The sequence below is a fragment of the Tupaia chinensis genome, unplaced genomic scaffold, assembly GCF_000334495.1.
Source record: "Tupaia chinensis unplaced genomic scaffold, TupChi_1.0 Scaffold000196_1, whole genome shotgun sequence".
Classification (NCBI taxonomy): domain Eukaryota; kingdom Metazoa; phylum Chordata; class Mammalia; order Scandentia; family Tupaiidae; genus Tupaia; species Tupaia belangeri.
In genome coordinates this window covers 1,161,426-1,173,453 of record NW_006159671.1, presented here as the reverse complement: position 1 = coordinate 1,173,453, position 12,028 = coordinate 1,161,426, and the positions used below count along the sequence as shown (strand labels likewise).

Here is a 12,028-nt window from a genome sequence, read left to right as displayed (position 1 = left end):
TGCTGAACCTCTTTGTATCAGTTCTGTGTGCTCACACTTGTTTCTAAATACTCTGCTCATCTCTGTCTTTAGGTTTCCCCAGAGCAATTAAATGATTTTCTCCATTCAGAGAGCCTGTTACTCCTAGGTCCTATGTAATAAGATCCATAATGGGATCAGTTTTTCTGATCTTTCACATAAAACTGTATCTTTACTCAGTTTCTTCTGTTTCCCTCTCTGGTATCTGCCACATCTTCACTGGTTTTTCCTAAAAACTCCTTAGCTTAAGGTCTACTTCTAGAAGAACCTAAACTAAAATAATTAAGATGAATTTCACTCTTGCTGTCAAAAATCAAACTGTTAAAGTCAGCCCCATAACCTAGTGGTTAAGGAAACTAGATCCCACATGGCCAACCACAGTTTAAATCCTGGCAACTTAAGGAACATGCTAAGTATGTGTACATGCGAGTCCAAAATCCTAACAGGATGAAGAAGAGGAGGAGAAGGGATTTTGTTTGGTGTGACCACACCCCACTGGGTGGGTGATCCGGTCGGGTTTCTCTCTCTCTCTCTCTCTCTCCCTCTCTCTCTGTCTGTCTAACTCTCTCAGGTGTTTACACATGTCAACTGGCAAATTTAAAAAAAAAAAATCAAACTGTTAAAAAAAATTCTCTCTAGATGACAAGATTCTAGACTGATTTCTATTTTTTTCCTTATCCTTTTCCCTCTATATTCCAAACTTCATGAGTATACATTTGCCTTTGTTAAAAGAAAAAAAAAGTACATATTAAAAATACTAAGGTGCGGGGACCAGCAAACAGTGTAATGGTTACATGGCCAGATTCCCACGTAGTCAACCACAGTTCAAGTCCCAGACCAAGCACCCTAAAACTCATGCAGGGCACATGTGGTTACATGCCCAAAATCCCAAGAGAAGAATGGAGGGAAGGGGTTGTGATGTGGCCTTACCCCCACAGGGGGTGACTTCTTGCTTTCTGTCTGTCTCTCCAGCAAGCACACGCGACCTATAGCAAAAACCTCACTTAAAAAAAAAAAAAAAATGCCGAGGCACTATATAGCAGAAACTCAAAGTTTAGGAGGGCAACTGTAGATACTAGAGATAGTAAGACTAGGAGTAATAGGGGGTGGAAAATAGAGGGAGGGGAATAAGGGGGAAAAGAATAATATGTATGACATAAAAATGAAAAGGTATTTGCTGATGATAATGTATATGGCAATGTCTTTGTTTTGACTGATATACACTGTATTCATGCTGGAAAATGCAGTGTTGTAAACTATAAATGTATATAGTGATTAAATATAAATTTAAAAAATTTTTAAATGCAGAAGCCATCAGCTGGCATAGGGTTAGGGCATTGGACTCCCACATGGTTTACATTAGTTTGATTCCTGGACCTAGTGACTTTCTTGCTTTCTCACTTTCTCTCTCTCTCTCTTACGAGCATTCATGACATATAGCAAATTAATAATAATAATAAATAAAATATTTTTTAATGCTACAGAAGATTTTAATAGTAGCTCATAAAAGTTTCTCCTTTTGGGACCAGCAGTTGGCGTAATGGCTTTGTCGCTGAACTCCCATGAAGTTGACCGCGGTTCCAGTCCTGGACCCAGTGGCTTAAACTCACGCTGGGAGCATGCCCAAGATGCCGAGAGGAGAATGGAGGAGAAGGGACTGTGGTATGGCCATCCCCCCAGGAGGGGGGGATTTTCTGCTTTCTGTCTCTCTGTCTTTCTGGCGAGTACACGTGCCCTATACTAAAAACCTCTCCAAAAAAAAGTTTCTCCTTTTATAAAAAGGGCTTGCTTTGATTATATTGGTCAATAATTCTAATGAACCTTTAACATATTTATCAAGTAAAATCAAATTCTAAATGTTTAGAGACCAACTCTTGCATGAGGCTAAAATAATATGAACCATGATTTCCACAGCATAAGTGTTACCAGATACCAGATCTATTTAGGCCAGCTATATAATTAGGTGCAAGCCTAAACTTTATTTTCAAAATTATATCCAGTAAGAAGTACCTAATGATTAACATTTTTAAACTTCCTGATTATGGTATGTCATTTTATGACCCCTGGAACTCTGTGTTGGGAGGGAAATACAATTCTTCCATTATTTCTCATTTAGTGTGGTAATTTCCATGTCATTGGTCAAATACAAACACTTTCAAATTCTGTACTAATCACTATGTTTTAACCTGAATTTCTAATAACATACAAAATTTACATATTAAGTCAGAAATTGCTACTTGGCTAAAGAACTGTTGTGCAGGAAAGCAATAATTGGACAAAATTAAGCAAGACTACTAGGAGATTTTATTTATCTTGATTTTTAAAAAATATGTTAACTTCAGGAAAATATTTAGTGAAAATACTTGAAACAAGAGCTTGTTTCTTGTCTAACTGGTGTTGCTGAAGCTTTAAAATAATACAATAAAGTGGAAAAGGATGGCTCTCCGGGCAATCTTTTGTCAAACGGGCATCTTCATCTGAACCTCAGAGCGTAGAATATTATTTTGGCAATTATTTTCTCAATTCTCCCAACGGTGGTACTTACATGGGATCATTTTAGATGCCTAGGAGAGAGGCTCATTCATTATGAACAACAGATGCCATATAGCATTAGGGTTTAATCTTGAGAGAGGTTACCAGAGAGAGACCAGAGGCCCTATCATCCCATACCCATCACCCTCTCTCTCTCCCTGCTGACAACATCCATTAACTGTGTCCCTAAGCTCTTCTACAGCTTTTATAAATGCTACCCTTTATCAAGGGAATCAATGGGCCATAGCCTGCCCAATTTAGCATCCTCAAATAAACTGAAAAGTGATCATTCAATCCTTCTAAATCTACCCCTTTAAAATTCAGAAATAAGAATTATTTCTAAATAACTCTAACAGCTTCAAGAGTGGCAGTCGAGAGCCTGGGAGAGGAGGCTGTGACTGCAGACCGTGCAGGTTCCTTGCCCAGCTGGCTTGCTCACTAGTTATGTGGCCTGTTCTGTATATCGATTTCCCATGTATAAGCAGCAGCTACCCCACAGCATTACTGTGAGTCTCAGGTGAAATAATATGTTTAAAATGTTTCAACTAAAGCCTAGAAAATAGTAAGTGCTCAAGAAAAGTCCAATATTATTGTCAATGACCCTTTTCGCTGTACACACAGTAACTATTAATAGTAAATAACTAAAGGTACTAAATGACAAATTTTAAAAGAAGGAAATAATTAACACGCACTCACACACATGCATACCTTACCTGTACAAAGAGAACAATCCATCTCTCTCCATTTCTTGTTAGATTATGAAAACAAAACAAAAGCCACTAAAGATAAATCCAAGTGCTTGGAGCACCTACAAGGTGCCAAGACAGTAATAAGTTCTATTCAAGTAAGTTGGCATTTTAATCCATGCCCCAAAATTGATGAACCATGAGCAATGATTTTAGTAAATAAAACCAAGACACAAACAGAAGAGAATTGCTCTAAATTAAATCAATCAATCCATGCCCATGACTTTGACAGGTCTCAAAGGGTGTCTGTCTTGATCTTCTCTGATCACAACAGAGATCAAATCACAACCATGACCCTTTCTGGAGTCACCCACTTACTTCCACTCCAAATGAGAAGAGGTTGCTAGTTGTGACAGATATATGGCTGATACTGGGATCGTCAACAGAATAGGGAAATTGCCTTACATCATTCCAGTTTTCCCAAGATAGAAGAGAAAGACAAGAGTTTTAGATTCCTCTGGGCCAACAGATGGTGTAATGGTTACATCACTGGACTTCCACATGGCCTACTGCAATTCAAGTCCCAGAACCAGCAACTTGAAACTCATGCCAGTTCCATGTGCATGCATGCCCAAAATCTCAAGAGGAGAATGGAGGAGAGAGGATTGTGGTGTGGCCATCTCTCCAACGTGGGTGAGTTCTCACTTTCTGTCTCTGTCTCCCTGGTTATTGCACATGCCCTATAGCAAAAATCTCTCTAAAAAATAAAAAGTTTTAGATTCCAAATAATTTTCCATCTCCTATAAGTAAAACAATTTACAGAGAATGTAACATCTATCTTATATTCAAGGAGGACAAGACTGGTGATGTGGAATAAGAATAGCTCACATTTTTTGCAAACTTAGTGCCACCCAAACATTGTACTAGGTTCTTCGTATGCTTTATGCCATTTAATCCACTCAACATCTGCATGTGATAATGCACCAGTCCCACAGCAGCCCCATCCCAGGCCTGATCATAAAGCCCATGCTGTCACACCATCCCAGCCTCTGCCACAGACTAAACCACTTACATCTAGCATCCACAGATTCAGAGACCAACATACTTATGTAGCCACCAAAATGGCCAAACTCATAGGATCTCTAGCAACCCCAGTAGCAGCCAAAATGAAAGAAATGGAAAATACAATGGAAAAGTTCAAGGGAGTTAACCCCTGAAGTAGGTTCTAGTCAACAAGAGAAAGAATATAGAAAAGAACCTTTTCTCCCGAGTCCTCCATAAAGAACTAGATTCAAACTCTCCTTTTATTAGTATCTCTTTAAAAGCATCAATGGTTCTCTAAATGCCTCATTCTCTTCGATCTTTAAAATAAATTCCTTTCTTTTCCCCAGGGATGTGATAAAAAGAAAATGAAATAATGTAGGTAAAAGCACTTGCAAAGATGGCCTATTTTGAGACACACTCAGCCTCTCTGGAGATGCCTCACTAAACTAGCTTTGCTTCTTTGTGGGGGAATATGGCTTCTCTGGAGCATACCACTATGTATACTCTCCTGCCTTTCCTGCCTTACTTCCCTCTATGGACCCTCATTCCTGCATTCTTAGAAATTTCCCTCTTGGGAACCAGCAGTTAGCATAATGGCTATGTCGCTGGACTCTCACGTAGTCGACCGCGGTTCGAGTCCCGGACCCGGTGGCTTAAAACTCACGCCGGACGCATGTGCGTACGTGCCCAAGATCCCGAGAGGAGAATGGAAGAGAAGGGATTGCGGCGTGACCATCCCCCCTGGGAGGTAATTTCTCGCTTTCTGTCTCTATGTCTCTGTCTGTCTGGCGAGCGCACGCACCCTATAACAAAAACCTCTCTCAAAAAAAAAAAAAGAAAAGAAATTTCCCTCTTTTCTTCCTCTATGACTCCCCCATCTTAACCCACCCCAAATCACCACCAACGTAAATAAAGCATCAACACAAAAGTTCATGTCTCACATTCTGTTATGTAGAAGCCTGGATTAGGCAGGTAAGTAGTGTTATCTTACCAATTGATTCCTAGCTAAAGTTCGATAGGAGAGGAATGTGTGGTTAGCAGCTCAGCACAGGAACTGGGGCTAACATGTTCTTATTGAAGTTGGCTTCATTCACATTCCTCAAGGACTAGTGGTTATGCCCACAATTGATTTTCCTGATGTTGCAGTGGGTAAGGTGGAAAGAGGAAGAACGTCAGGAAGAAAAGGACTCTCACTTTGTTTTGTTTTTGCTTTTGTTTTTCAGAGGTTTATACCTTTGGGTATGTGTGTTTGCCAAAGGGGGAGAGAGAGAGACAGACAGTGAGAAAGAAAGTGAGAAATTACCCCCCAGTGGGGATGACCACATTATAGTCCCTTCTCCTTCATTCTCCTCCCAGGATCTTGAGCATGAACACACACACACACACACCTGGTATGAGTTTCAAGCCACCAGGTCCAGGACTCAAACAGCAGTTGGCCATGTGGGGATCCAATGACATAACTGCTATACCATCTGCTGGCCCAGAACTCTTGTTTCGGCTTCCTAATCTAAACTGCTCTTCTCCAACCCAGTTCTCACTAGAACACGAAGTGGGGCAAGAATGCAAGAAAACCTGAATTTCACTAACAACTAGGTAAAATTCCAGGATTTAAACCAAAGTGCATCTCACTGCAGATTTGTTTTTCAACCACAATACTACACTGTAAGAGTGATAAGACTTACTCTCTCATCCTTCAGAGAGCATAAGTTAAGACTAGTGGGTTGAAGTTACAAGGAAGTAGATTTTCACTCAGTTAAAGAAATCTCTGATTACTAATGTTTTTCAGCCATGTGAGAAGCTACCTTTCGGGCTAGTAACACTCATCACATTAATAGTATATGGGTGGGGGCAGAGCATTATCAGGGTAGAAAATTGCATCATAAAGTATTATTTTGGTAGCTTGTGTTGATGCAAAACAACCAACTTTAAAACAGTCTGACTTCTCTCCACACTTGTCTCCAAAGACTTGTCTCCCTTAATGAATCATGATTCCCAATATTTATGTCTTTGGATCATTTTCCTCTATAATGATCTGATCTGGCCCTATATATCCAGTAAACTATAGATGTGATACTGTATGGCTCAATAACTAGGTTATAAGAAGTGTCTGCATTCCCAGCCTGGTCTCTTGAAGAACCTGCTCTAGGAGAAATCAACCATCATTTGAGAAATCCCTGAAATTGTCACACTATAAGGATGCCCAAAGTAGCCATGTTTAGAAGCTACAGAAAAAGACAAGGACAGACAAAGATAGAGACACAGTAAGAAATCTTTGCTTCATTCACCTTAGCTGAGGTGATGGATACGGAAGTGCAGCAGCCATCTTGGACATCCACCCACATCAAGCCCTCATAGGATTTTAGCTCCAGCAACCTCAGATTGTAACACCACGATCAGATTGCAAGACCACAAGTAAGAACTACCCAGCTAGGGACCAGAAGATGAAGTAATGGTTGTTGCTGGACTCCCACATAGTCAATCAGGGTTCGAGTCCCAGACCCAGAGGCTTGAAATTCATACCAGGCACATGTGCATGAGTGCCCAAAATCCCAAGAGGAGAAGGGATTGCAGTGTGGCCATCGTCCTGGAGGATGATTTCTCGCTTTCTGTCTCTCTTGCAAGTGCATGCACCCTATAACAAAAATCTCTCTAAAAACAAAACAGAAAACCACTCAGCTGAGTCCATTCAACCTGCACAACCATGAGAGGCAATACTATAGTAAAATATTATTTCCAGTAACTAAGTATTAGCGAGTTTGTTTCACAACAACAGATAGCCAAAACACTATTAAATTTAACATGTTTAACAATGGCCCATTTGCTCTCCAATCCCACCTCATACCCAAAATATGCTCCTCCTTCTGCCTCAATGAAGTGCAATGTCATCACCTAATGGAGATAGCTTTGATCATATTTTGGCTTTTGATGCTCTACTTTTCCTTCACGTGGGTACCACAGTTTCTTCTTGGGATGGTTCCTCCATTGCATGTAGTCTTACTGGGATGGTAATTCCAGAAGACTGGTTCCCTATAGAGTGGCTGAAAAGGCACTCTATAGGGAAAAAAGCAATTCTTTGTTGCCTTAAATATATGAAGCAAGGTTCGCTAATTGTATGCACTACGCTCAAACTTTCAATCTTATATAAGTAACTCAGGATAGTAGAAATGATTAAAAATAATTCATTTTAGCAGAGATGTTCCTCCCAGCCTCCTCTCCATGGTAGTAGACTATGGCTATGGTTCCTGCTTCCTAACTTCTGGGACATTCTAGTCTCCTTCTAATCCTAAGACTGGTCTTCTAGCCTAGCAGGGTGTCTATGAGACCCAAGATCTTTCCAATACAATCTTCATTTGGAAGACTATATGAGCAAAATGGCTGACCAGAGACATTCATCATGGCATCTCTTTCATAGGAAAGTCCAAAGAAGTTGGATAGATGTCTGTATCTGGAGCACAGGAGTAAGGTGAGACCAAGAGAACACAAGAGCAGGACTGTGGGGAGTTTGGGGAGTCTCGAGTGAAAGACAGAAAACATGGGTCACCTGTCCAAACTGAAAAAGGAACCCAAGATGACCAAAGTGTCCCACAGTGGGGGGATGTAGGGGGTAAGTATGGGGGGCGGTGAGTGAGACAAACCTCTGAAACTTCTGACTTTCAACTCCTTACTTCCACCTTGAACCCTTTCATTTCCCTATTGCAGGAGAGCATGAAGAGAAACAGACTACAAGCTTTAAGAATTTGCTGCCCCAGACAGAAAACCCCCCATTCCCAATCACCAGGCCATAGCATTACCTCAAGAGCCAAATTAGGCCATTCCCCCCTCCAACTGACTAGAAGGACTACTACACTCCCACTCCTCCACCCTTCCTCCTTCCTCCAGACACCAGGACCAGATCTCTGTCCCTCTGTTGCCTTCTCTAATGTAGCTTCTCTGCATTTCCCAGAATAAGAATGAGTGGAGGTTTTTAGGAAAGGTAGAAAACAAAAAAGATGGTGCCAGGGATGTTCCTTCTTGGGATGGAGAGAAACAGATAGGGCATCATGCAGTTTACTTTCTGCCACAGGGGCCTGACCCCACAGGAGAGACTGAGCAATTCTCACTGGGTCACAGCTAGGCACAGCTCCAGCCCCTCCCCTTGGCTACACAGACATGGCCAGTGACCCCACCCAGTTTATGCCAGTAAATGTATAGGCAGAAGTACAGACAGACTTGTGCATTTGAGATCTGCTTGCTGGCCCTGAAGATGCATAGCAGCTTTAGCCCTGCCACTCAGCTGCAAAGACATGCACAGGCCAGCATATCCATGCAGCTTGCACCATCAGACCCATGCTGCTTGCATGGCTGGCTTCAGGTAGTTATGATCATTATTCACGTGGCTGTGTCACCAGATGTGAGTAGTTCCTACATGGTCCCATAGCCCAGCCCTGGGGCTCAGTGGGCAGACACAGGCAGTTCTAGCTTTGCCCTCTAGTCACACAGATTTCCAGAAACTCCAGCCCCATCTCCTGGCTACAGAGCAGAGGTACACAGTTCCTGCTCAACCTTGCAGCCTTTCAAGAGGGCATGGCCAGCTCCCCCTTGTACTAACCACAACCTCTGCTGTCAGACTACATCAGACCACTTACATAGGGGTTCCAGACTATGGAGAGAATTAAGAAACAGAGCAAAAAGCTTCCTCAATATCCAGGGATTGTGTACAAAGGCTAATTAAACAACTAGCCATCCCAATTTACAACTTCTCAACGAATGCCTCCATTTTTTTCTACGTACAAAACAAACCAACCAAGGCAGAGGTCAGTACTTACTTTAAGATGCTATTTTCATTCAGTTAGCTCTCCCAGAGGAGGACCCTGCTCCCTATGCAGGGTCTGAAAACTCAAGCAACCATCCTACAAGGCAGAAGTCACCATGGGTTCAAGGGAACCCATCCCTCTACAGGTGAAACACCAGGGCACAACACAAATTCAGCTAGAATCCAAAAACATTGGCCTTAAGTCTCCTAGACTTAGCTGGTGTCTCATAAATACACAAAGTCTTCAATAAATAAAAGCCCAAACAAAAAAAGTCAAAACACTGCCACTATAAAACCTAATACAGAGACCAGCAGTTAGTGTAATGGCTATGTCGCTGGACTCCCACGTAGTCGACCGCGGTTTGAGTCCCGGACCCAGTGGCTTAAACTCACACCAGGCATGTGTGCATGTGTGCCCAAGATCCCAAGAGGAGAATGGAGGAGAAGGGACTGTGGCATGGCCATCCCCTCTGGGGAGGGGATGATTTCTCACTTTCTGTCTCTCTGTCTCTCTCTGTCTGGCGAGCGCACGTACCCTATAGCAAAAACCTCTCCAAAAAAAAAAAGAAAAAAAAAAAAAACCTAATACAGAAATTAGGAAGAAGGAAGTATTCCATCAGATACTGAAAAATCAATTGAGGAACACAAGAAATATGAAGAAACCAGGAAATCTCTCTCCCTCAAAGAAACAACCAACTCCACACTAACAAAAGACAAAATGAAGGAAATCACAGCCATGTTAGAAGTGGATTTTAGAATACTAATAATAATAAAACTCAATGAAATACAAGACAATACAGCTTCAGGAAATGAGAAAAACAATGTATGACATAGAAGAGAAATTTGAGAGAAAGGTGGACATCTTCTACAAAAAATCATGGAGATGAAGAGTATAGGAAATAGAAAATTATGTACAGGGGCCAGCAGGTGGTGTGGTGGTTAAGGTTCTGGACTCCCACATGGCCAATCATGGTTCAAATCCAAGATCAGGTCTGTCTCTCTCTCTCTCTCTCTCTCTCTCTCTCTCTCTCTCTCTTTCTCTCGTACATGTGCCCTATAGCAAATTTTAAAATAATAGCAATAAATAAAATTAAATAATTCTTAAAAATAAAAAAGTTATGTAGAAAGTAGAAGTTAGACCATGAGGAGAGAAGAATTTCTGAACTTGAAGATATAACCTTTGAGACAGTCCAAATTGTCAAAAAGAAAGAAAAAGTGTCCATTAATTATGAAAATAATATACACAAATGATAGGGCCTAATCTGACAACCAACTATCTATATAGTGAGTATCCCAGAGGTGAAGAAAAGGAAAAAGACAGAAAATCAGTTTCATAAAATAGTAACTGAAAAACTCTCTAAATCAATACAAAGATATAGACATCAAGATCCAGGAAATTCAGAATGCCAAATTGATTCAAGATAAAAAGTGAAAATGTGTCACAGAGATAAAAAGAAAATCCTAAAAATGGCTAGAGATAATCAATAAGTTACCTATAAAGAGTATCCCATCAGATTAACCTCAGACATAGTAACAGAAACCTTACAGGTAAGAGAATGAGCTGACATCATCAAAATGATGAAAAAAAAAAGACAGTTTCGACCAATAATTCTATACCCAACAATACTATCTTTCAAATTTGAAGGAGAAATTAAATCATTCTCAGACAAAAACTGAACGAATTCACCAGTACTAGACTTGTTCTTCAAGACACAGTAAATGTTTCATAGACATTTTTATGTGAAAGGAAGGTAAATAGCACCATAGAAACACATAAAGCTATAAAATTTACCAGTAGAACAACCACATAAAGGAGAGAAATGACTCCAACCCTTACACTATGGAAATCTACCAAATAGCAAAGACAGAAGGAAATAAGACACACAACCACCAAGAACTGACATATATTGTGCTTAATAGATATCAGCTCAATAAAAGCAGGGATAAATGAATGAGCAAACTCAATTGAATTTTAATGATCAAAAAAGAATTATGAATAAAGAAAAAAGTCAAATCGTAAAACCTTTACAATTCTGTTTTACAAGGCCTAAATAATCTGACTGCTTGCTATTCCTAAAACTTCCAACTACTTCTTTCCCTTGCTTAACCCACTCTAGCAACTCTGCCCCCCTCTTTTATCCTTGATCATGACATGCAAACTTCCATCTCAAGTTCTTTGTACTTTCTTTACTTTGTCTGGAATTCTTTCTACCCAATAACTACATGGCTGGCTCCCATGTTTTACCCAGGGATTTGTTCTAAGTTCACATCTTTATAGTGACTTTCCAAACCACCCATCCCTATAAACCTCTCCCTTTACCCTACTTCATATTTTTTATAGAATTTGACACTATATTTTATAACTAGTTTCTTACTGCCCATCTCCCTTGCTAGACTGCACGTCTGATACAAACGAAGATGTTTTGTTCACTGTTATATACCCAGAATATACAATATTGGTATATAGAAATTGCTTAGTACATATTTATTGAATTAATAGTGAATGATATCTATGGATCTATGCATCATATTTCAAGTTATACATGAGAGGGGGCAGGCAGGAGACAGAGGTACTCTCACACATTGTATCAGCCATTCAGAAGGAGAGTTAGGACTGGCACTGTTCACTGCTAGCCATGTGTACTTGCTCCCCTGGTGCCAACCCAAAACCCTTTCTCAGGACCACCCGCCAGCTTACCTAATTTATAGTAGCTGCTAGCTCTCTTCTCCCTCTGATCTTTCCCTCAATTGCTTCTTCCAACACTATCTGGTCCACAGCTGCCTACAAGCTAACCACACAATGACAAAGGTTGGGACCTTTCCACCTTGTATTGCAGCCGCTCATAGAGAATCATAGAGGATTCTTCCCCTCAGGGACCCAATCAAGCTAATATACTCCACTCAAGATCCCTATGTAAAGAGTTCTATTTATGTATGCTCCACAAGTGATAGATTA

The 12,028-nt window shown here is 40.6% G+C and overlaps 1 protein-coding gene across 1 annotated transcript in view; it reads right to left on the bottom strand.

The window, feature by feature from the left end:
- Positions 1-12,028, bottom strand: part of NELL1 (neural EGFL like 1) — a gene marked incomplete in the record, with an annotated part of 909,119 nt that overhangs the window by 671,302 nt on the left and 225,789 nt on the right.